General features: G+C 36.1%; 1 pseudogene across 1 annotated transcript; it reads right to left on the bottom strand.

The window, feature by feature from the left end:
- Positions 1 to 19,268: 19,268 nt before the first annotated feature.
- Positions 19,269 to 19,741, bottom strand: LOC309849211 (nuclear transport factor 2 pseudogene; annotated as a pseudogene). The gene has a single exon. The product of its transcript is annotated as a nuclear transport factor 2 pseudogene (transcript).
- Between the last annotated feature and the right edge of the window lie 3,396 nt (positions 19,742 to 23,137).

Raw genomic sequence — 23,137 nt, 5'->3', positions numbered from 1 at the left:
AATGTTAATTCATTTTACAGTCATCAATGAGACTATTGTATGTATTTTTGCACCTTCCACTTGTAAAAGCAGATAAAGTACTTAATACATAGGGATGCCTGGGTGGCTCAGTTAGGTAAGCATCTGCCTTCAGTTCAGGTCATGAGCCCAAGGTCCTGAGATCGAGTCCCACATCAGGCTCCTTGTTCAACAGGGAGCCTCCTTCTCCCTTTTCTGCTCCCTTTGCTTGTTCTTACTCTCTCTCTCTCTGACAAATAAATAAAATCTTTTAAAAATATTTACTATATAATTTATAATGTGTTTTACCAGCTCAGGGGCACCTGGGTGGCTCAGTCAGTTAAGCTCCCGACTCTTGATTTTGACTCAGGTTATGATCTCAGGGTTGTAAGCTTGAGCCCCTTGTCAGATCCATCTCAGTGCAGAGTCTGCTTGAGACTCTCCCCTTCTTCTTCTGCCCATCCCCTGTACTCATAAGTACTCTCTCAAGTAAATAAGTAGTCATCGGGGTCCTGGGCAAACCCTGATAAGATACTTTAGGTGTCTGCTAATTTAAAAAAAATGAGAGGGGCGCCTGGGTGGCTCAGTGGGTTAAAGCCTCTGCTTTCAGCTCAGGTCATGATTCCAGTGTCCTGGGATCCAGACCCGCATCAAGCTCTCTGCTCTACAGGGAGCCTGCTTCCCCTCACCTCTCTCTGTCTGCCTCTCTGACTACTTGTGATCTCTCTCTGTCAAATAAATAAAATCTTTCGGGTGCCTGGGTGGCTCAGTGGGTTAAGCCACTGACTTCGGCTCAGGTCATGATCCCAGAGTCCTGGGATCGAGTCCCGCATCAGGCTCTCTGCTCAGCGAGGAGCCCGCTTCCTCCTCTCTCTCTCTGCCTGCCTAACTGCCTACTTGTGTTCTCTCTCTGTCAAATAAATAAATAAATTCTTTATAAACAAACAAATAAATAAATAAAATCTTTAAAAAAAAATGAGACACACACAAAAAAACCTGTTTGCTGTTTAGAAGTGATACAGATTCGAACTACTGCAAAATACAAAGAGCTGCAAAAACACAAGTTAGTAAATAAGTTTAATTTAAAGTAATATAAATGAAGTCTTTAGGGGGTAATAATTTAGAACCAAATAAATTACGAAAACAGAACTGCCAATTGATCATGAAAGCAAATTTTATCTATTTTTGTCAACTTGTTGGTAAATTTCAATCTAATGCTATGATATTTTAAAATTTGTGGGTTATTTTACTCTATCATTAATAAACTAAATTTGATAAATTCTGTCAAACAGGAAAATGTTTATCACCCCCAAATTAAACACTTTGTTAAAATGACCAAACACTGAAAATTCCTAGAGAAATGCCTTTAAAAAAACATTTTCCAGAAAAGAGAAGCTTAGTTTATAGGGTATTTTTATGAGTCAGATTAATTGGTGATGGGCCGCTAAGAATGGTATATATACCAAATGATTCATTGTAGGGATTTGTTCATATAATCGTGCAAAGGGTTAAACAGTTTAGTTACAACTGTTTCTTGTCTGGTGGTGGCTCTGAAGTAAGGAGGACAGTGCAGTACCTCAGGAAATACATAGTTTCAGAGCAAAGGCAAACTGGAACATGTGAAGATGAACTAGGACCTATGAGGATGAACTGGAAACCATATTAGCCTCTCCACACCATGAACTGTCCAGCTTCAGTGATAGACAGGATCTGTAGAAGAGGCTGGTGGTTTTTCTCAAGGGCATAAATAAAAATCTGGCTCAGGCGTCAATGGAGCTGGAGCTGGAGATCTTAGCAGATGGCAGAGAAGGTGGAAGCCCAGTTACTGTTTTGCGCCAAGGTGAATCAGCAAATTTGCGACACTGTGCATGAGCTCTAATCGTATCTGATCCTACACTGACACCCCGAGCCTCAATCTAGCTATTGTTCACTGCCACCTTCTAAACCTTACACATGGTTTTCTTAAGGCCACGCTTAGCCCAGATCATAGAGGGAAAGAAATTCTGGGAAAAATCATTCCAGTTTAGCTAAGTTGACACAGTGGAAAACTATCAGGATTCTCTTGCCATTTCAGACTCTCTATGCATCTTTATTAACCGCAGATGAGTTCTAAAATCATACTTCCTACTAACATGATGCAACACACACTAACCTTTTTTCCAAACAAATTCCAAGTCCTTATATTTCTCTTTGGTTGATGCTCATTCCTCTTCAGGATGAGTCACACTTTCCCTTTGATGTTTTATAACCTAAATATTGAGATATAAGGTTAGCTACTATTACCATATCTAATATTTGCGGATAGTAAGGAAAAATGCTTAAACTACATATCAATATATCCTTTACTGAAATAAGTAACTATTAATTATCATAGACCTCATGTCAACAGTTTAGTCATGAGTTCAAAATTGGTGTTTTTCACTACCTTTTCCCACTCCCCATTCTCTATTGCTTTTACTCTGAGCGATCACCTCAGCCTACCTGGCTGAATAAACAAGATCTCTATTCTTGAAGTGGTTGGGTCATTACACATTCTGACTGTATTGGGTTGATATGATTTCCCATGAACTTTAATCATAGAACTTTGGAGTGCCCATAGGATCCCCAGAAAACCAAGCCTTCTTCTCCGTACACCCTATATCATGTTTCTCCTTTATACTCAAGATCAATCTCTCCCAGCCATATACCAACCCCTTCTTCGCCTGTTTATCCATTGGCAGGAAGAGCTCCAAGAGGTTACATGGCAGACAGTCTGTAACGATATGAAATCATTGCTGTGTCTTTTGCTGGAAGCTGAATTTTATTTAATGATATTGAATCTGTTATATAAAAATACATGTTCTCATGTATAAAAGTAACTTAAGGGTTCCTCCGCCCCTTTTTGTTACACTTGCTGGTCTGACTATGATACAGAATGAGTTAAAAAGCTTTTAATTAACCCCTCCCTCCAACCTAGCCTACCTCCACAATTTTAAAATAATCTGTAAATTATCTATTGTTTGGTGGTTCAGTAGTGTTCTTTCCTAAATGCATTTGACTTTATTTAGTCCCTTCAGTAGGTCATTAAATGCCTTTTCTATTTTTTTAAATCTGTTTACAATTTCTGTTACATTTTGAAAATGAAACTTTAAGTAATTAACCTCCTGGCTAATTAATGCCATCCTTACAGTGAGAGCCTGTTCTCTCAGATTTTAATATTACTCTATGGTCACACTGGGAAAAGTTCTCTTTTTGGAGGCTAATTCTTTCAGTTTTTAGGTTCTAAATTTTTGTTGCTACATTTCATAGTTAATCTAATAGGTGCCTTATTTTATAAATAATTTACTCTTATAGAAATAGTTTTCTACCACTTATAAAACAGTGATGACTGAATTCTGTACAGATAAGTTGCATTCTATCTCCTTGTTTTTAATTTTACTCATCTTTTGAATGCAAAATGTATAAAAATATCCAGAGAATAGTATAATACACATGTATCTCAAACAAGAATAAAATATTTGCTTTTTTCCTACGTTATGGGTAAGGAAACATCACTAATAAAGTTATTAGCTCTCCAGTTTTATTCCTTTGCTTCACATTTACTCTGGATTGTTGATGTATCCCTCAAATTTATGTTGAAATCCTATGCCCATTGTAATGGTCTTAGGAGATGAGCCCTTTGGCAATATCTATATACTACATCTCACTTTTTTTGGGATGTTCACAAGTCAAATGATCTTAAATTCCACCCTTCTTCAGACACCGAATTACAGGTTTATTCTCTAGATCTTTTCATGGTCTGTAACAGCCACCTCCTCCTCATACAAATCTCAATTGCAAGTACGTCAGTATCTGATTAACACCTTCTATTTTCCAGCTCACTAACTGTACTACTGCAATTACAACAATCCCTCTAGCCCACCATAATCTACATTCAATTAATACTTCCATCTATTTACTGTCTCATAATACTCCTATCTTCTTTTTTCCCATGACCTGATTAAATTCCATGATCAATCACTGTAATTGTTCTGTTGCAAACATCCTCATTCCTTTCATACTCAGTTGCCAAGCTGCACTCCTGGCCTGGAACTATAATGCTAAACTTGCTGAATAGGACTAAAGGAAAACCAATCTTACTGAATCTTCCAGTTTAAATTCATGATCAATGATTTCAACTGAACCCTCACTGCTTGTGCACAGTCACATTTTATTTCTCTAATCCATCCCTTTTTCCAGTCTAAAAGATGACTATTTTGCATTTTTTTCTGATTTATAACATTTAATGTTCCCTCCCCAACTTACACCCAAATAATACCCCTGCTTTATATTTTACCAACAGAAGTTCCATAAACTCTCATAATTTTATCTCCCCCCTCTGTCCATGCTCTACGCCCTATGTTCTTTCATATTACCATTAATGAGCTGTCGGACTCCTTTCCAGATTTAACACTTACTTATACATCTAATTCCACATCCTCTGTGCTGCTTCAAGCCATCACTCCAGGTTTTATCCTTTTATCTTTCATATCATTTTTTTTCCTTGCTACTGAATCAATACTTACAGTATAAAACCCTTTAAAAATATTTTATTTATTTTAGAGGGAGGTAGAGGGGAGGGGTAGACAGAGAGGAAGGGAGACTCCCTGCTGAGTGTGGAACCCAGTGTTGGGCTGGAACCTAGGACCCTGAGATCATGACCCCAGCCAAAATCAAAAGTCAGGTGATTAACTGACTGAGTCACCCAGGTGCCCCTAAAACCATGTTCTTCTCATTCCCATGCTGAACAAAAGATACGACTTCCTTCAATTTCATGTCTTTGTTAATTTGTTCATACTTCTCTCTCTCCCATTGCCCCCAAATTTCCTAGCTTTGTATACACATCCTCTGATATTATTTTCCTTCTTCCCTTTCTCAAACCAACTCCTGCCAGGCTTTTGCCACTATCACTATGTCAAAATATCTCTATTCAAGGTTCCAAGACTACAAATGATTTCTCAGTTACTAAACATAATGGTCAATTCTCCATTCTCCTCCTGAGCCATGGTAGCATTAGATATAATTGATCTCTCTTTCTCTCTCTCTCTCTCTCAGCCTTTCTTCCCTTATCCTCCAAATATCTTCCATGGTTTGGTGCCTATCTCCTTCATCAATACTTCTGAATTTCCTTGACTTTTTTTCTCCTCATTTCTTTGCATATAGATCTTCGAGTGCTTCAGGTGTCTATCCCTGACATATTTTATTTTTGGCTTACCTGTACTCACTCAAATTTCATTCTCATGCTCTATTTCTATACCCTGAAGAATTATAAATTTATGTCTCCAGCCAGAATCTCCTTTCCAAATATGATTCACTTATTTAAAGGTCTACTGATATCATCATTTGAATGTCTAATAGATATTTCTACAGTAAAATACCAAAAATTGAACCCTTAATATGCTCTCCCACTTCCCACCCCCCCAAGTTCTTCCCTATTGTGTTAGTTTTTACAAGTTTCTTATTTCTAGTAGGCCACACCAAATCCCTTAGAGTTCTCCTTAACTTCCCCACCCTCAACATTGTTCAAGTCTATGTAATAATCTTGTTTGTTTACATTCAGAATTAATCTGAATCCAAACATTTCTTAATACTTCTGATGTTAGCATTTTGGTCGAAGCCACCAAAATAGCTCCGAGATGGTCCAGGGAGGGAGACAAACCATAAGAAACTCTAAATCCCAGGAAACAAACTGAGGGTTGCGGGAGGAGAGGGGTGTAGGAGGGATGGGGTGGCTGGATGATGGACATTGGGGAGGGTCTGTGCTATGGTGAGTGCTGTGAATGGTATAAGACTGATGATTCACAGACCTGTACTCCTGAAGCAGATAATAGATTATATGTTAATAAAAAAATAAATCATAAATATTTTTGGCAAAAACAAAACCAAACAATGGTCTGATCCCATTGTCTTAGCTTAGAATCCTCCGGTGGTTACTCATCTTGCTTATAGTAAAAGGCACAACCTTCCAAGGTTAACAAAGAGCTATACAATCGTTGGGTCTATAGACACATTATAGATATTTTGCAGAAATACACTAGAATCCATCCCCCACCCCATCTGTGCCCATCCTTGTCTCTACTTTTAGCAGCACAAGACTACAAGTCTTTTCTGAGGACTGCCCTGAATAACTATAGCCATTGGGCCCTAGAGCTGAGCGTCCCTGGGAATTCACAGAACATTTCCTTAATAAATCACCTGTGTGTATATATATTCTCAAGATTTGCTTGTGGCGATCCAAACCCAAGACGACCGTCTATTCCAGTTACCTTTGGGCCATACCTATTACTACTGTACCCCTCATTTTCTCAGGTACAAGTTTTTTTCCTCCCTTTTTGCCCTTCCCCAGCTATCAGGCATGTTCCTTTCTCAGGCGCTTTTCCCTATGCTCTCTTCCTCCAAGTATCTGTACAGCTTGGTGTTTGACCCCTTTCTTGTCTTTGTCCAAGTCATACTTTGCCAGGGAGACCATCTCTTTTAAAATGCAGTGATATCCCTTACTCCCAGCACACAGTTTCCTACCTTCCCATCTTTCTTTTCTTCATAGCGGTTATCAACCTCAAGTGCAACATGTTGTATGGATAACACTTATTTACTGTCTCCTACCATCACGAAGTAAACACCCCGAAGGTAGAAATTTTCTCTGTCTTCAGACCCTTGAAAAGTCCCTAGCCCACTAATGTGTTGACAACCAGTTTGGGGATGAATTATATATATATGCAATCAGTAACAATGTGTAAATATTGTGTTAATTTTTAGAGAAAATATATCATACTCCTTCATTGTGAAGGCTGATTTTATCATTCACATTGTTTCTGAGATAAATCCATAGTGATATATACATATGTACATATACATACATACATACATATATGAGGGTCATTCATTTTTAATTGTTAATTTTAACATTAACAATTTAACATTCATTTTTAATTGTTAATTTTAATCATTTTAAAGAGTTTTGAGAAGTGAGGAAAAATATTTTTGGTCAACATTTAAATACAGTTTTCTAAATGTTTTACTTATAGAGGAATAAGTCTGTACACTTAAATTTTCTAGCAACGAAAAAAGTTAATATAAAAACCAATTCAATAGGAAAAAATTGTCTTACTAAGCATTTCTATAATGGTTTTCTCTTTTACTTTTAGACTTTTACTTCTAAATTGAGAATTTTTTTGCACAAATGTCATATTGTCATAGTTTATAAATAGATACAATCTTACCTTCAAAAAGAGCAATTAAATTGTAGAACACTTGCTGCATAGATAGGTGAATGACAAAATATCATAGCATAGTAATTCATTCTTTAAAATCTAGGCAGGATAGTCTAATTTCAAGCACCAGCTTTTTAACTTTTCCTGTAGTTTTGAAATAATTGGCAAAATACTTTTTGAGATGAAGAAATACAATCGAAATTAGTAACAAAAACCTCCCCTAAGATCAATGTCTCTAATGTTAGGAATATATTTTTGAAATGTAACTCATGAGGGATTTTTCTTGAGAGCTCAGAAATAAATGTGAGATTATACTTTTTGAAATATTTTATGCCAGTTTCAAAAGGGTTGCTGTGTGATGGTGGGTTTAAAATGCATACATATTTTGAAATACACTGAGGTTTAAATACCGGCTTACCTTCAGAACTAAGTGCTAAAGGTAACTAAGTGCATTTGTGAAACAGGGTCTATATTAATAATCAACTTGATCTTTCAACACAGAAATGTGACTTAGAAAATTATCAATCTATAGGAACGGTCTTCTGTTTTTTTTAAAACCACACTACATTAAAATTTTTCTCATTACCCCTAGTTGTTCTTTGAGATCAGAAGGCCAGTTCTATCCATGTATTTGAGTGGAATTGTACTATGCAAATTAGGAGTTTTGGATTCTGGGCTTCTTCTACCTAATATTTCAAAGATGACTAAAATCTGGAGATTTATTTAGATAGAAATAGTGGTCCTATATTTGAGACACACACAGTTTTTAGAACTGTCTGTAAATAAAATATATTATTTCCATGAGAATGTGAGCTCTAACAATATAAAGCAGTTTCCCAGTGTTCATTATATAGTTTTAGTATGAAAAATCAGATGGTAATGTAACACATCCTCTTATCTACTAGAGAAACATCATATTATTAAGGATACAACTGCGGGAGAGCTAATAATGAAGCTGTTACACATGAAATTTCCAAGCGTTTTTAATTTATAACCTACCTTTGTGCCTAACACAATTTGTGAGACAATGCAGACACGATTCCTATCTTAGGAAGGAATTCACACATTCGCTGATATTTCCAAAGTGTGGTTGGTTAAGTGTGGCCACACATTGTCTGTCATTGAGAGGTTAGGTGAACAGAGTAGTGTGCTGGAACCTGCTTTTAACAGCTTTCAAGGATTGGTTTTTCTCATCCTTTTCCAGCTCTGTGTTTAGTGACATGATATTGATAGCTCTAATTACACTAGAGAACTTGGTGAATACTATAAATCACAGTTGCTTTGGGGTTTTTTTTTGGGGGGGGAGGGTGTTGTTGTTTTGAGAGACAGTTTACTGGTACACCACTGAGTGTTTCCTCTCTTTGAATCAATTTTGGCTCTGCGATGACTTTGACCAATAGATTTTGGCAGAAGTGATTTGTACCAGTTTCCTGGCCTAATTCTTCAGAGATTGTCATCCCCTTTATGCCTCTTAGAATATTTGCTTTTGGAAAATGCCCAAGCAATCAGTGAACAGGCCCATATGGACAAAACCTGAGGCTCCCAGTTGATGGCTAGCATAAGCTTGTCAGCCACCTTAAGCTGGATCCTTAGGCTATAGTCAATCCACCCAGTTGACAACACATAGAATAGAGATAAACTTCTCCCACCAAGCCCAGCCATAATTGTAGATTTGTGAACAAAACAAATTATTGTATTAGTTTTTAGCCACACATTTTTGGTAGTTTGTAATGTTGTATTATATAACTGGAACACAGAGACACAGCTTAAATGCAGCCAAATTAGCACTGGACCCCAGGTTTATTAACACCTTACAGAAAGTTCTTTCAACATCATGATGTTTCTATTCCTTTCTGTCCCGCACTCCCCATAAAAGTACTGGAAAATGAAAAAAAAAAAAATCTATCCTATCCTGAAGAATATAGAGAAAAACAAAACCAAAACCAGCATTTAAACTACTGTTTTTCGAATAGTATTTGATAGACACTTTCCAAGTTACTATTGTGAAATCATTGCTGGCATTTTGAGTCGATGTTTCGGGAGTTTATAATAATTAGTTTCTCTTCTCCTGATTGGAAATTTCCATGTAATAAGCATAACATTTAGAAGTCAAGTCATTGGTCTTTGCTATGTGTCTAAAATTAGTATCTGTTTTCTTCTCTGACAATCACAAATACAATGAATAATAATACTGGCAGGAAACTGAGTATATGAATCACTAAATCAAATTAAAATAACATTAAAAAGTTAACTGTAGGTTTATATAGCTTACCTTTCCTATTAGTATATCTGAAAACATAATTTTGTAGATGTTTAAAATAAAGCAATCAAGAGAGAATCATATTGTTAACAAGTGTTAGTAATTGTCAACATTTCCAGGATTACATGAAATTATTTAATATCGTGGTGCACCTGGGTGGCTCAGTGGGTTAAGCCTCTGCCTTCGGCTCAGGTCATGATCTCAGGGTCCTGGGATCAAGCCCCACATTGGGTTCCTGGCTCAGCAGGGTGACTGCTTCCCCCTCTCTCTGCTTGCCTCTTTGCCTACTTGTGATCTCTCTCTCTCTGTCAAATAAATAAAAGAAATCATTTTAAAAAATTATTGAATACCTGCTATTAGTGAGTAAAAAATAAAAGTACAAATCAAAACATTAGATCTCCTTTCAAAAAGCACAGACTCAGGTCTGGATTACTTGCACTATGAATATTTTTGTGGCATTCTAAATGGTTGTTATCTTCCTCCTCTAGACCTATTACTGCAAAAATATATCTCTAAAGTAAATATATTCTTGCTCAGGACCTATCTTTTCTAAGAAATAAACCCCAAATCCCTATATTCTATTCAAAGTCTCTTTTCAAATCTAAAAACTTCATCCCACTTCTTAAACTAGATTACTGTCTTCCCTAATATTTTCCACACATTCTCATCCCTACTTTTGACCACATCTCCAGTTTAAATTCCCTTCCCTCCATCTGTATTTACTGAAGTTCAAGACAAATATTAAGAACCAGTTCAAAAAGGATGCATGAACTATTCCCAACTACCCATGTCCAAAAGTAATAGCTTATGCTCCTATATTCATGCTTTTCTATTATAGTACTTCAGGTGTGTTAAGATTTTATTTATTTCTATAAAAGCACATTTGTACTGCTAATAATTCTCCAGTTTCCAAGCTTACCTCCCCCCCCCCATTAGCATTCTCTCCTAGTTTTAATTTAGTACCTGGGTGCACAAATAGAATCACTTCCTCCCTTCTGTAGCCAGAGGTAGTTTTGCAATAAAGTCCTTGCCAATTAGTTCTCCATTTATTTTTTGTCCTTTCCATGAGATGGGACTTGGACTTGGCACTGGTCAACCAAGTTTGCCCATGCAGATAAGAGCAACGGCTGAGGGAGATGAGTCACAAGAGGCAAGAGCCCTAAGCCCTGGTGATCTAGTGGAGCAAAACTGCCAGCATAACTGGCATAACTGGCATATCTAGTGGAGCAAAACTGCCACCTGTCCCACTGTTATGAGTGACAAACATATATAGGATTCTCTAGGCATCTAGACTATATATCCTAATGCACTAACCTCTAACATTTCTGGAATGTTAAATGTGTAGAAATTGTAGAATGAGTGTAGAAATTGTGTATTGGACACCTTTGTTTCTCTCGTATACCTAGCATAGAGCCTTACAGACATTAGGTGTCCAAAATAGCTTTGTTAAACTGCATTGCACGAAAAAACCAATTCTGTTTGTAGAAAAAAAAAAATCCATGTAAACTTTTGTTCATTAAATTGATCTTACCAGCATTAGCTTATCTTAGAATCGTCTATTAAAATAGATTACTTGTCATACTAAAACATTAAGATATTCACTGTTTATAATACAAGTCAGTGTATTTCAGGATTAGAGTACATGTGGAAAGGAAATCCTGGCTGAGAGGATAAAAAAAGCGGAGAAGAAAGACTTCATGAAGTATCTGTGCTTCGTTTATATTACAGTAATGCTATGTGCATAAAGGAATCTCTTAAAAATGATCCACAAAGCAAATGGTATTTCAATAGTAAATATCACAAAGACCAAAGGAAATTTAAATCTAATTCAGAATTATTCAATAAAGGTCAGTGAGAAGTAGATGGGGAAAAAAGAACATCAGATGATAGGAATTTTCAATAATATCCTCATCAGAAAGGTCAAAGTTTTTTCCCTACTGTTTTTTGAAAAAGATAAAACTTTTCAATTAAGAATTGTTGCATAGTATTGAGTAGTATTAAAGAGAGAAGACTTTGCCCTCAGCAATTATTTTAACTGAAAAAATTTAAATCATTTTATCTTAATTTCTTAATTTATCACTGTATACAAGAGCCAGGACCTTTTTTCTTTTTTTTTAAGATTTTATTTATTTATTTGACAGACAGAGATCACAAGCAGGCAGAGAGGCAGGCAGAGAGAGAGAGAGAAAGAGGAGGAAAGAGGCTCCCTGCTGAGCAGAGAGCCCCATGTGGAAATCGATCCCAGGACCCTGAGATCATGACCTGAGCTGAAGGCAGAAGCTTAACCCTCTGAACCACCCAGGCGCCCCTTTTTTTTTCTTTTTTAAGGGAAAAGAAAAGGCTAAGATTTTTTTACTATAAGCCCCCAGGCACAGGTACTATTTCTCTCCTCTCACGGCTTCTGTCATCTTTTAACCAGAAAGGCAGAAGTCCTACTGAAGGCTGCCTCTATGCAGTTTTATAATTAAACATAATTCTGAGTCACAGAGTTCTCACAGCTCCTATAAAAGCTAAGGGAAAATATGCAATTCAAACAAAATGTTCTGTATAAATTCAGGCAGACCATGGGCATCATAGATCTATGTAAAAAACCCTCAATCGAAAGATTTTACCATGAAATGAAAGGAACGAATCCTTTACTTTTAGTTCTCTTATACTCTGGCCTAAATATACAGAGTTGATGGCTTTAATGTTTCTAGTTGAAAGATTGCACAAAGTATCTGATTTCTGGTATATTTCAGGAACTTGCCTCACAAGTGGTACTATAGGAGCCACAAATGCCAAAAAAAAAAAAAAAAAAAAAAAAAAAAAGGTACCTGCATAGCAGAGAGTGATTGAGTGATTATAGGCTGATGTGGTCTAGATGGTTTGGACATTTCTGAGTGGCCTTAAAGAAAGGTTGCTGGGAGTCACTGTGTGAGTGAACAGATAAAGTGCTTGTCCTCCGACCGTAGAGTCAGAACACAAGGGACTGTTATGAGGAAAATATCTCAGGTAGACAGAATGACAATGGAATATTGTACAATTTAGAAGGAAGTAGAAGTGATTTCCTCGTATGTGTGTTAAATATAACAACACAGAGCTTTAAATGTGGCAGGAAACAAATCTTAGCATATACCAGCATCTTTAAGATGAACAGTTAGAGAAATCACTCCTTTGGCACATAACAAAAACATTGGTGGCATTTGGACATCAGAAATCTCAATAATAAGTTAATAGAGCACCCACATTAGAGAAGATGAAATTTGCTATATAGTGGAAACAATGCTATGTCAGTTCATTTGAATATCCAATGAGACCTTCTAAATATCACATAAATATATGTGAGAAAAAGAGCGCAAGTTCTAATTATAAGTAATCTATGAAATTAAAATGTGATATTATTTTACACTTAAAAATGCTGGGCAATCTTGTTAAACATATGAAGACTGGGCATTCTTATACAGCTGAAACAAATATAAGCTTGTTTTATAGAGAATAATTGACTACTTTTATAAAAATCCTAGAAATATTTCTTCAGTAATTCCAGTGAAGGAAATTTATTCTAAGGGAATATTCACAGAACAAATGTATATTTACAAATATATTTACAAAAATATTAAAACATGTTGCAGTAAAAACCTGTATGAGGAAATTTGTTAATAAGGACATAGTTACATATGGAATATATGCAACCACTGTGAATTACATTTGATTTTGCATGGTATTTATTGAGTGGAAAATATAGAATATTAACCAGAGTAAATTACTTGGAACAAAGATAGCAATAATGATCTTACTTTTTGAGAAAAAAAAAAAAACAATCAAGTTTCTTAACTCTTAATTGGAGAAGGTCAGGGTCATTGGACTATTTAACACTGATTTTTGAGCCGAGAGAGAAGATACTGACAGGTTAGTATAACAAGGTTCTGTTAAGTTAAGAAATCATCATAATGGAATACATTAATACCTGGGCCTTGATTACCATGGAAAGTATCTTTCTGGCAAAAACAAGTCTTGAGCCAGAATTATTTTCAAATATGCCACCCCAGTGCTGTGGTCACGCACTTATGCACTTGGGAAAAGTGTTGTGTGTGTGTGTGTGTGTGTATGTGTGTGTTTACTCAAATGATATTTCATTGGGAACCAAAAATTATGGTGGTATCAAATATTATGGTTTAGAGTAACACAGGAGAGAGAAATTTTTTTCATCCAAGAAACAAATGCTGAAACTGTAACAGCAATATCCATTGTCACATTAACACAAAAGGGACAGCACCATATAGAAATTGCCTACTTGCAATAATAATACTGTGTGATGGTAAAAGCAGCAATGGAGCAGAGTATGTATTCTAATCACTGGAAGATCATATCTTCAAGTTTTATCCTTTGGACCAAATGAAGACACTGACTCCTTGGACTCAGTAAGTACCAAGTTTTTGTTTTCGTATATTTTTTAACTTGTCAGTGGAGTGGACACTGTACAAGGAGAATATTTTCCACAACAGGCAAAATGGAACAATAAAAATGTGATATTGTGACTTTATATTTTTAGACAGCCTATTAAAATGTGCTTGAACACTTAACATGAAATGACACAATCATATTTGCATCATAGTACTTGATGTTGACTCTCTGGAGGAGGGCTTTAGTAGGATATGACCAAACACAGAGGGCATTTCTATAAGTTATATATCTAATTATAAAGAGAAAAGGCATGACCCTGAGCAGCTGAAACAGAAATGAAAATGAAGGAACTTAGACTATTCATTAAATATAACTGATGGATAATTAAAAATATCAGTAGTTTCTTAGGATTTGAAAATAGATGGATAAGAGTACAAACAAAATTGCAACTGTTTATGCATAGAGACAACTGATTCAGTTTTGGAGTTTGTTCAATTTGATATACCTGTAGGAAATCTAGATGGAGGGGCGAGGAAAAGCAAACATGATTATATATACCACTCTTAACTTCAAGGTCTGATCTGAAAATAGCAGGTTTGGGAATCAACATATACAAGGTCATTGATGCCACAAGAAGAAGCAAGTTTGTGAAAAATAAGCAAGTTTGTGAAATGAGAGGAGCAGCAGGTATAAGAAATTCTATAAACCACAAATATATGGAAATTGGGGAAGAGACGAATTTGTTCAAAAAGAGTAAAAGTAAGCACGAGGAAACAAATAAATAGTGTTTCAACAATATCAAATGAAGTCATGTTCATTATCTATGGGAATTAGGAACTCCTTGGTGACCTTCATAATAATAGCACTTTTAGCTGAGTGCTGAGAAGAGACGCCAGACTGCAAGTGGGTTGAATAGTGAATGGGAGGTGCAGAAGTAGACAAAGAGAGTCAAGGTTATTCCTTTGAGAATTCTGGAGTAGAAATGGAAGACAGCAACTTTGAAGTAGCTGAAAGAAAGAAAGGTCTGTGCTAGGATATCAAAGTCATTTTTATCTTCTGCCTGAAGATCCCCCTTTAAGTATATTTAATAGTCTGGATGTTGGTAAAAGTTGAAACATGGTAAGGATTAGTCTTTGTGTTTGAAAAAAAAAATCAAGGATCCTTTGATAAGACTCTTAATCCTGTGATTCTTTCTTATGGTTATAAATGTAGTTAAATTCCACCTTCAATCTAATCAGAAATATAGCATCTTAAAAAAGATTTTGGAGGATGAATGGGAATCAACTGGGTTTCTCAGGATCCCTACAATAATACCTAGTTTCTTAGTCTCCACAAATGATATTAACAATTTTTGACTCCGAGGAAACATTCACATCAACAATCAGAAATAAGCACTAACCAGGGAGACATGGAAGTGACCAGTTCTGTTTAGAGGATAGTCAAAAATAACCAGTTCCATCAACAGTGTATCAAAAAGGGAATGCAATAAGGGGAGAGGGGTAATATCCTCCATAGAAAATTTCAAAACAGTAATGAAATAGAATAAAAGTGGGTGCATGTTTTATCATCACCATATGCCAACAATTCTGAACAATGCATTGTAAAATAGCCCTTCCTTCCCTGCTGGACTACATCAAACCTCATGTGTAGCCCTTGTCCAGGTATGTATCAATTACTTATCAGTCTTATAACCAATAAGTACAAAATATTTTTAAGCATCCACTAGGTTTCTAGCATCTCTCTAGCTGCATAAAGACACACACACCTGCCTATATTAAGAAGACAATTGTGACATTGGCTTATTTTCGGTTACCTGAAAATTGAGAGAAAGGGTAAGTAATAATTCTTGTATGTGTACTGTGCCCGGTTAACATCCCAGAAACTAGACACATTTCAACTATGCAAGGTTTACATATTATAAAAATGTCTTATACACTGAATAGACTGAAATTCAAAGTTTTAAGTGACCTGTCAGAGGACATACGACCACTAACTGGTAGAATTAAGACCTGACTCCAAATTCTTTTCTTTCTCCACTAGTTCTTAAAATTGTTTGCCAAAGTTTTCCTAATTGCGATTTTTTTCAAGCTGCTGACTTGACACTCGGTTGTAATACAAATTACCTTCCCCCCTCCTTATAGAACAAATGCAGAGAGAAATAGAATACTACATGTAGTAAGATTAGACAACACAGGCTGCATGGAACAAGTTTACAGAAACGTATTTGATGTTCTAGAGAGTATTTAATGAGTGTTAGAAACTGCTCAGAAGTAAGAGACCAAGGCTGTAAGACATGGGCTGCCTCTTATCAGCCCACTTTATCCTGATTCAAAACCCAAGAATCATTTCCCAATGTCACCTTGCTGTTCTACTTAAGGAGGAAGATTTTTCAGTACCAAAAAATAGGAGGGAAAAGGTATGTATAGTACTAAATGTCACGGAAAAATACTAAATGCATCGGATTTGTCATGCAATTCATTCTAAATAGCAGTGCCCTTCAAAAATGACATCCAAAATGATATTCCAAAAGCTATACTGCCTGCAAACGTCTTTACAATGTACACCATTAGAGTACAACATTTTAAGCCAATTATTTCATTAACTGCATTGCTATTATACGTAAGACAGATTTTCTTTGGTGAGTGAATAGAGATGCAGATCAGTATCGGTAATAATAGAGGCAGAGTATGAATAAGAGCTTTATGTACCAATAGTTCTGAAAGTGGTAGCAAACTGAAAGGTAAATTAGAAACTGAAGGTGATGTCAGATTACAGTATGACTTAAAGAGAAGGAGACTAGAAGCTTTAATTATCACTGTATTTCTTGTCAAGGCCAAATGGGAAGCTAAGACTCCGTTTATTTTTATGTAAACTGTAAAACATTAAATAATATTCTGACCTTTCCTGTTTTACTTATATGGAGATTACAGAGTTTAGATGTCATATATAATTTACTTGAATCTTGTTTATTTATGCTTGATATTTACATGCAGAAAAATTTTTAAATGAACAGAGCACATAGGGAAAGTTCACGAGCAATGTTCAAATTTTACTTTAAAGCATAAGTACTTAATACAGAATACCGATTCTTCATACGAATGTTCTAAGCAGAGATGATTTTTTTTGCAATAGATCAATGCTTAGTTTTGGCATGTGAAGGACAATGAGATAATAACTTCAACAGCTATTACATAAGGTATTATTCTGATAAAGCCAATGACCAACTGTGCTCAGAAAGGGAGCCTGTGTCATTATTAAAAAAACAATTATTAGTAAAATTCAGAAAATGCTCCCTTTATGAAAAGCTGATGATTTATTATATAACAGGTAAAAGAGATAAAGGAATGAAAAATAAGCAGTTTACTGAAGAACAAGTAGCAAAATAATTGCAAGCATAGAACTGAATAATAGATGTACTGCTGTCCTTCACTTTCAATCCAAGTCAAATGACGGAAGTTCAAACTTAAGAACAGCTTCCTTTACAGAAGAATTCAGGATAGATATCTATAATTGAAAATTTCTATTATATTGTGAACACAATTTAATGACACCACAAAAAAAATACACTTTCAACTTAGAGATATTACACATTCACATATGCACAGAGACACATTCATACAGGCACACAAACACCACAGAGAATACTGATTATAAGGAAATTCACTAAAATGGGAATTTTATGACTACAGGTGACATTATCTTATTGTATTTCTGTATGTTTTCTACAAAAATTATATAACAAATTGATTGAAAAATTCATAAATTATATTTTCCAATCAGAAACATTTCCAACTGGGTCAAGAAAAAAAAAATGTAGTTCCATAAGGTAGAGTTGACTCATATTCAACACTGGAAGGTTGAAATCTCAGGTCCTTCACATCTTTCCAGAAAATATAATATTTGAAAGGATTCTAGTAAGAATTACAAATTTTTTGTAAAATTCATGTGAGTTTTAATATATGGTGAGTTTTTCAGATAACTTATTTTCCTTACTTTTATCCTTTTTTTTTTTTTAAGATTTTATTTATTTATTTGAGAGAGAATGAGTGAGAGAGAGCATGAGAGAGGAGAACGTCAGAGGGAGAAGCTGACTCCCCAAGGAGCTGGGAGCCCGATGCGGGACTCGATCCTGGACATCTGGAATCATGACCTGAGCCGAAGGCAGTCGCTCAACCAACTGAGCCACCCTGGCGCCTTCCTTACTTTTTATTCTTTTAGAAGTGTTACATTTCATAATTTTAAAGTATGCTTTTGTTTCTTAATAAACTATTCTCAATAGGAGCAGCTACTATTTAAACAGGCATCCGGCTTTAAATAAAGATGTTGGAAAAAACATTCTTCCATAAGATTATTCTTCTGGTTTGTTAAAATATGGTTTACAGTAAACGTTTTAGGATCTAAATCTTTGAGGAGAAATCTTTTAGTTTTACAAAATATTTATGGAACATTTATTTCTTTCCTTCCCCAAGCATTTTCTTTTCCAAAGAAGGTTAAATGGGAGAAAATTCACAAAAGAAAACAGTAACAAAAACAAGTTCAAATGCTACTCCCTCTCCCCAACTCCTTTCCTATTGCCAATTAGGTAGTGGGGAGTCCTTTGACTAAAGGCACATATCATTTTATCTTTAAACTTGTGTTACATTTCACTGTTCTTACTCTACCATTTTATTTTTTGAAGCTGTGAAGAAAATTTTGGTGGTTTTGTTTTGTTTTGTTTTGTTTTTTTAAAAGATTTTATTTATTTGACAGAGATCACAAGTAGGCAGAGGCAGGCAAAGAGAGAGCCGGGGAAGCAGACTTGCCACTGAGCAGAGAACCCGACGTGAGGCTTGATCCCAGGATGACCTGAGCTGAAGGCAGAGGCTTTAACCCACTGAGCCACCTAGGCACCCAATTTTGGTGGTTTTATTGTTTCATGAGACATTGAAACATCTGAATGAATCAACATCTGGGTCATGAAGCAAGTGCTTTCTCCTTTACTTCTCTGGGTTACTAGAGCAACTTGTAAGTAGATGGAAAAAAATAAAAAATAAAAAAATAAAACAGGAATGCCTGGGGGGCAGTTGGTGAAGCGACTGCCTTCAGGTCAAGTCATGACTCTGGGGTCCTAGGATGGAGCCCCCCATTGGGCTCCTTGCTCAGTGGGGAGTCTGCTTCTCCCTCTGCCTGCAGCTCCCTTTGCTTGTGTGCTCTCTCTCTCTGGCAAATAAGTAAATACATAAAATCTTTAAAAAACAAAACAGAACAAAACAAAGAAAACCTTTTGCAGTACTTAGTTCTTCCAAGGCTTGTGCTAAACTTCTCCTGTCAGATGCAACAAGTCCAGACAGCATGCATAATACCTTGGTAGCAGCAGCACACTGTGCCTGTTCCCACTGTGGCCCCATTGTGTATGATTATTTGGAGCCTCTGGAGGACTGTGAATCATATCTGGAAGAGAAGGGAAGAGGAAACAGCATGAGTGCCTGGTTGGGAGGAGGCCCGCTGAAGTTGTACAGGGCAAGCCTGAACATGTCATTGGTGCAAACCCAGGCATCTTTGATTAATAGGAACATCATCTTTAATAGGAATTTGGTGGAATCCCATGATAGGGTCTTCATCAGCCTACAGCTGGCCCATAACCTTGCTGATGATGCAGCTATCTGGTGAGGGCTGATGGTTCTGCCCTGTGATGCTGCGCTGGATTTTCTGGAATGAAAGACTAGACAACTCACAAGGGCAGTTTTCTCCTGGAACTGCAGTCCTTCCCATGTAAGACATGATGAATCAACATAAATAGTGCCTAGTTGGGTTCTGTCTTTATCAAATAACTGTAGTAATGTTGAATGAAGCTGGATCCAGTCTGCTCCTGTGTTGGCTTGTCTCTCATTCTGGGGTATCACCAGCCTCGCTGAGACGGGAAGGGTTGACATGATGGTCGCAGCAGCGGCCACCTAGCACGGTCTGCTTACCCTACCACTTTGGAACTGAAATCAACTAACATCTGTAGTTTCAAGTGAAAAACAATGGGATTTATAAAACTTTCTGACAATTGATCAATATACTCAAGAGTTTGATATACTCTCAGATATTCTGAAATTTATTTTAACAATTTGCCTTAGTTGAAAATAAGTTGAAATGGATTTTTCCTCAATTTATTTTGCAATATGATAGGTGATAGGTTATATGGATTGACGACAAAAATAAGAACGCAAAGGATGCAGTAGCACAAATCAATCTTGTTAGGAAAATGGGCAAGAAATGAAAATATTGCAGACCATAATATTTTTTAAACGCCTAAATGTATAATCTTATTCTTTGGATATACATGTGTTTATACTCAGAGCAGATGATTAAAGGGCCCAGAGACTACCACAAATACCTCTCCTTCCTCTAATTACTGAAATTACTTGTAATCAACATTCTGAAAAATATGCTCATTTAACTTCTTTAAGCAGCCCCCAAAGCCTCTGGCAGAGAGGATGTATCATATCAGCCACAGCATCAATCCTAAACCATTTCTTAGGATTAACCCAAGAACCAGTCTCAGGTGACCCTACTGAACTTCCAGATCTTCATTAAAAAACAGTGACAGCCTGAGGGTTGCAGCTGCAGTTTCCTTCTTTCTGTTAATGTTAATGCTCTGAAGTCTGCTTGAGGGAAGGGAGGCAGACTTCTATTTTCTGACTGCCTAAAATTATTTTACTGAGAAATGATCCATATAGATCAACAGTCAAAAATTTTCTTTTTCAGAAGACCCCCCCAAAACAGGGGGAATATATAAAGATTATTCTCGCCAAAATATAAAATAAATTGCTACCTTTAAAGCAATACTTTTAGATAAAAAGCTCTAAAAACAGAAGAGTAAAAGCATATTGGGCTCAGTGCCAGAGGAAAATATATATTTATTAAATTCACCTGAATGTGAGGACTGTTTCACCACATTATCTCCTGTGCCTTCCAACAAATGAATCTTTTTGTCAATATCCCCCAGTCATCATTGCTGTCCAGACACTTAAAAAAAAAAAAAAGACCATAAAGTATGAAAAAATACAAAGAGCTTCTATACTAATTTTAGAGAAAGTGAGTTAGTCAACATTATTTGCATATAGTTATGACATTTAGCAGACAGAGCCAAGCATCTTACTTGTTTTGCTAGAAATACATACAATTTCCCCTCCAAACAGTAATATATACTTCTTGTCAGAATTAGGACAAAGTAGTGTGCATTTTCACAACCAGGTGAAAGTAAATTTACATATATTTGCAAACACTACTTTAGACTCATTATAATAGTTTTACATTGCAGACGAAGCTGATCATATGGTAGCAATCGCTACATTACATTAGTTTATACTTAATTTCAGGAATAAAAATAGGAAAGAATTTTTCATTTACCAGAACATATGTCCACGTGCATTGCAATTTCATCATAAAACCCTATATTAAACTATTCTAAGCCAAAATTTAGCAATAAATAAGTTTTAAATATAGAGGCAAGGATATAATTGTTTAAGAATTTTGGATTTAAATATTTCAATTGTAGAGAACAGATTCATTCATTTCTGTCGAATAAGCATTTCTTGAAAACTTACGTCAAGTGCTCTGCACTAAGAATATAAAGTTGGAAGAAGAGCTTCCTGACCTTATGAAATGTACGATCTAATAGGAAGTGAAGCAAACAAACAAAAAAAGGACCATAATGTTATGATAGTCCTATAATAAAAGTATGCAAAGCACATGCTGAGAATCCACAGAGCTAGACAGCTAGTCATGAAAAGTTGCAAAAAGAATGCTATTAGTGTTAAGTTTCAAACATAGTTGATCATCAGATTTTGCCTTATGAGGTCACATAATAAAATGTAATATTGGTAATACTGTGTAATATAAATATGTCAAATTATAGGAAGATATATTAAAGTGGAATGTGTATTTACTGGTTGGCACAACTCAAACTCACTCCTACACTAACACTAAGAGTTAATAGTGTTAACTATTTTCTCTTTTCTACATTGCATGGGGTAGCTGTGGACTGCTCTAGAGTCTCACACAAACAAGCAAACAACCTGTTAAACCTGAAAATTCATGGTCAGCATTTTCAAGTTGGCATTCAGTAATCCCTTACTATCAGTCCGTTTGGTCTGCTATAACAAAAGTGCCGTAAACTAGATGGCCTGGAAACAACAAATGTTATTTCTCACAGTTCTGAAGCCAGGGAAGTCTAAGACCATGGCACCTTCCAGTTCAACGTCTGGTGAGAGCCATTTCCTCAGGGATGACCACCTTTTCACCATAAGCTCACAGGGCAGAAGGGCCAAGAAAGCTCTCTGGGATCTCTTCTAGAAAGGCACTAATTCTATTCAGGAGGGCCCTGCTTTTCTGACCTAATCACCTCCTGTGGGCCCTACCTCCTAAAGCAATCACATTGAGCATCAAGTTTCAGCTTATGAATTTAGGGAGGGGGAAACACATTTAGTTCACTATGGTATTCTAATGCATTTTCTAATCAGCATTCTTGGATAATACCTGCAACAATATTTTCAAGTTTTATCCATTCTGAGCATTTGACATTGTATCATATTTCACTAAAAAAAAAAAAAAAAAATAGAGAAGATAAACATTTCCAATTCTTGGCACACACAATCCAAACCTATCTCAGCAGACCTGCCATCTGTAATTTCATACATGCTTTAGTCCAGACTGTGTCCCTCCTCCTATGAAGGCAATCTCTCAGTTTTGCTCTAAATCCCAGCCTTTCCCCTAGTGCTTTTATTCCCAGTTTTTCTATTCTTTCATCTCCTGTTTGTATTCCATTATCTACCCCTTTGATTTTAATGTATATCTTTATATATTAGTTGACTTCCATCTTAAGATTAAAAATTGAGATTATTTACCCTTCCACAACTGTTCTCTTTCCTCTTCATAGCCACCTGCGGTATGTGCTGACTACAACCCAGTTCCTGTCTCCCCATCTCTCATTAACTCTAAGTGGCCCCTGGTCTAGCTTCTACCCACCACATCACCAGGGAACTCCAGGGCAGTCTCGCAGGACCTATCCAACAAAAACATTTTATACTTCGCAATATTTGATACAGTATTCAAGACTGTTGAGAACTAAGCTGAGTAAATATTTGTTAGTCTTCTTTATTTCTAAAGAAACCTTTAAATAACTATAAACATAAAAAGTGATGGACACCCCCCCCCCAAGAACAAAAAGCACTGAATGTTTTTGATTATTTTGTGTCTTTGTACTCCAAAGTGGCAGAAAACAACCATCCCCGCAACT

Source organism: Mustela nivalis (genome assembly GCF_964662115.1).
Source record: "Mustela nivalis genome assembly, chromosome: 15".
Classification (NCBI taxonomy): domain Eukaryota; kingdom Metazoa; phylum Chordata; class Mammalia; order Carnivora; family Mustelidae; genus Mustela; species Mustela nivalis.
The sequence above is the reverse complement of the archived record's forward strand: the minus strand, read 5'-3'. Positions and strand labels throughout refer to the sequence as shown.